The sequence below is a fragment of the Camelina sativa genome, chromosome 17, assembly GCF_000633955.1.
Source record: "Camelina sativa cultivar DH55 chromosome 17, Cs, whole genome shotgun sequence".
Taxonomy (NCBI): domain Eukaryota; kingdom Viridiplantae; phylum Streptophyta; class Magnoliopsida; order Brassicales; family Brassicaceae; genus Camelina; species Camelina sativa.
The window spans coordinates 26,466,266-26,470,157 of record NC_025701.1 but is presented as its reverse complement, the minus strand read 5'-3'; the positions used below and the strand labels follow the sequence as shown (position 1 = coordinate 26,470,157).

General features: G+C 34.9%; 1 pseudogene; it reads left to right on the top strand.

Moving 5' to 3' along the window:
- LOC104759812 lies at positions 790–1,936 on the top strand (annotated as a pseudogene).

Below are 3,892 nucleotides of genomic sequence, written 5' to 3'. Positions count from 1 at the left end.
CATTGCTAGGTTGCTAGAGTTGAGTCATTAGAAACATTGCTAGGTTGCTGGTTTCATGTTTCTTGTTGTTATGTATTGGAATATTGCTTATGCTATAATATTGGATTATTATTGGAGTATTATTGGATATTGGTATGGTTATTCCGCTGTTGATTGTGAATGTGGTTAGTTGGCTAGAGGGTATGGGACCACTAGCTGTAGTTTATTTATTATATTAATATATTTATTATTTATTATTTTTTTAAAAAAAGGTCGGTCCTTTCAAAAATAATCCAGAAGATTCACGGTATCAAGCACTTGTTTTGCCATTTGTCACTTGTTTTGCCATTTGTCACATTACTTGATGCAATTTTTGGTGATAAACCAAATGCATAAAGTAATAAACATTTCACTATGAAATTTATTTGTTTTTCTAAATAATTATTGTACTTTTTTTTTATGATTTTTAATTATTAATCAAGTTTATTTTTTTTCTATTTTAAAACATTTATATTATATATCACATTTATTATGTTCCAACCGCTATTGCACCCGTTGGTCAACCAGTCGTAAACCTCCTGCAAACGTACCAATTTTAAACTGCTAAACCAATCGTTCAAAACGTTTAATAACGCTTGAAACCGCAAACGCCCGCTACCGCAATCTCCCACAACCGCAACCGCAACCGCAGCTTTGAACCAGTCAGCCCTAAGTACTGCCGAAAAAATTAGCAGAATATATAATGACAAGAAATGGTCTAAGGAAGTAAGGAACACAGCTTAACAAATTAGGGTTTCGACACATACAAAAATGGAGCAACCAAAAGAGAAGAGGAGAAAAGGCGGCTACCGAAAAAGAAGAACGCAATTGAAACCGACGTCGCCCTTTCCTGTTGATCTAACCTCAGAAATACTCTTAAGGCTGCCTGCGAGATCTGTTTTGAGATTCCGTTGCGTGTCGAAGCTTTGGTCATCAATCACCACCGATTCATATTTCATCAACTCCTACGAAACTCGCTTCTCAACACTGCGGCCGAGTCTTCTTGTCTGCTTCATAGCAAATGGCAAGCTGTTTGTTTCCTCAATTCCTCAAGATAATCAGAATTCCAAAGAGTCTTCTTACTCTTGTTCTCAGCCTATTTATCGTTACCATATGAAATTCCCACAAGGACGTTGTGACTTACCCCCTACGGAATCTGTACATGGCTTGATCTGTTTTCAAGTATCAGCAACGCCTGTAATTTGGAACCCTAGCAAGAGACAGTTACTAACCTTTCCAAAACCCGATGAGAACTGATCTAATATAACAATGTTCTTAGGATATGATCCAGTCGAAGGTAAACACAAAGTAATGTGCATACCTTATTCAAGAAGTTCTGAAGTGTGTCGGGTGTTAACATTGGGATCAGCTCAAGAATCATGGAGAACGGTCAAAACCAACCATAATCATTATTCGGACTACAATACTTTTGGACGATGCATCAAGGGGGTTATATATTACATAGCGGATATATATCATAAGGGTGTTTGGGTTATAATAAGCTTTGATGTCAGATTCGAAAGATTTGGTATGATAGATTTACCAACGGATATTTGTAGGGACATGCTGATAAGTTACGAGGGGCAGTTAGCTGTTGTTGATGATAACGGTATCGACTGGAAGGGCAAATTGTGGATTTTGGAGGATGCAGGGAAACAGAAATGGTCAAGAAAAGAGTTTCTTGTACCTTACCATCACCATCAAAAGGGTGTCGAACTAAAACTAAAAGGTTTTACTCATGCTGGTGAGCTTATTTATGTCACACGCACGTTTCACAAATCAGATTACATTTTATTTTGTGATCCGATGAGAGAAAGCTTTAGAAGATTCCAATTCAAAGGAATATATCGCAGATGACGAATCCAGTAATGGAGTTGGAAACGAATATGTGCTCCATTATTTCCCAAATCACCTTTGAGAGTATCATCATCTCTTGGTAATAGTTTGCTGATTTTTGGTTTGTTTTGTTTTTCCTTTGAACAGTGACATTAATTTATGCAACTTTATGATTATTTTAACATCGTTATAATTCTTTCATATAACGATGAAAGGAAGCATAGTACAAAACCAAGAAAAAGACCAATTACCATTTACCAATAGGTAATAAAATTGACTGCTGTAGAACTAATGAGCACCATAGTCCAGGATGAACCATTTCTTGCTATGAACGATTGATCCTTGGTGGCACTATCATCTATGAGGTTGCCTTTGCGATTTCCAGCCACGGTTGTATGTTCTAACCTCCATTCCTCATATACGCACTAGTAAAAACTTGTCATATAGTTACGAATAATTCTGTAGATATCTCATGATGATTGTAGCAAAAAAAGATTTGTTACAGATTTGCGACAAAAAATATTAATAACTATTTGGTCGTAGCAAATTCCTCCATCGTCACTAAGTGTCGCAAAGTGCTACAAATTAGAGACTACACAATTTGTGGGCAAATGCTACCATTTGCTACGATTTATTGTGTATGTTGATACACAAAACGACTAAAAGCTGCGTAACTATTAGCTTCATATAGCCACGAATTTACCAGGTAAATGTCCGTGGATTAGTAGCCACAAAGTAATCAATAACTAATCTGTGGCCTCCTCATATAGTTTTAATAAATAAAAAATTGGCGATTATAGATTAAATTAAAATATCAAAACAATTTGTTTATTAAATTGCGAAAATAATTTTAATTTTACAAAATAAAATTGAAATAGAAAATAAAAAATGCTTCAACGGAGAAAGGTTTTTGCTCTCCGCCGCTCTCCTCCGCCACCTCTCCGCTGCTCTCTTTCTTTCGCTGGATAGATTCTTCTCTATATGCATTCCCTTCTTTGGATCCTAAGAAATAAAAGAAAATCCAATTGTTTTTTTTTTTGTTGATTTGAGAAGTAAAAACGAGAGATTTACCTTTTAAACATCGAAGAGTGTTGACGGCGACGAGATCTGAAAAGAAATGGTCAGATATAAAGGTCAGATCTGAGAAAAATGCTTAGATATAAAGGTCAAATCTGAAACGAAAAATAGTTAGATCTGAAACAGAGATGTAAGGCATGATGAAGGCATGAAGAGGAAGAGATTCAGATCGAGGAGCCAAGTGTTAAGTCGAGAGATTTTGAGTGTGAGGGTTTTCTTGTTTTATTCTTTTTTTTGTCAAATATATATCTTTTAATAAGTTAAACTATACTGAAACAAAATATTTTGGGGTCAAAATTTTCTGCTACGAACCAAACCGACGAATTTTGTGATTCAAGTTACAACAACCTGTTTGTAGATAAACAATTTCTATTATTTAAAAAATATTAAACTACAATTTGTTACGATTAGTCAAGTGCTACAAAATATTTAGTCTCTAAGTTTGTAGTAAATTAGCTACAAATCTAAACTGTATCTTTTTGTAATTGTTTTATGACAGAAACTTACAAATTTGCCACAAAATAACCTATCTAAAAATTTGTGACTATTTTGTAACTTCGTGTAGGTAATATTTGTTATAAATGATTTCGTAGCAATTTTTCGTAACTATATGACCAGTTTTTACTAATGATACATCTCCAAGATCCTTTGGATATCGAAAAAAAATGAAAGTGCCATGGGTGAGAGATCCCCTGAACCACTTGAGGTTGCTCAAATCAAAGGAATGTGCCGCGGACAATTCAAAGACAACTTGGTTTGATTCAGGTTGCTCAGCTCTTTAACTGCCCAATTACGATAATCTCGCTTTTAAGAAGACTCAGCCAATGAATAGAATCGCCTACTAATACTATGTAATATAACCTTATTCATAACCAGTTGGTCCAAGTTCTTTATGTTGTGAATTCGGATCAACAGAAACAGAAATAAGAAAGCGTTAAAGAGAAAATAGTGTGTTCTTGAG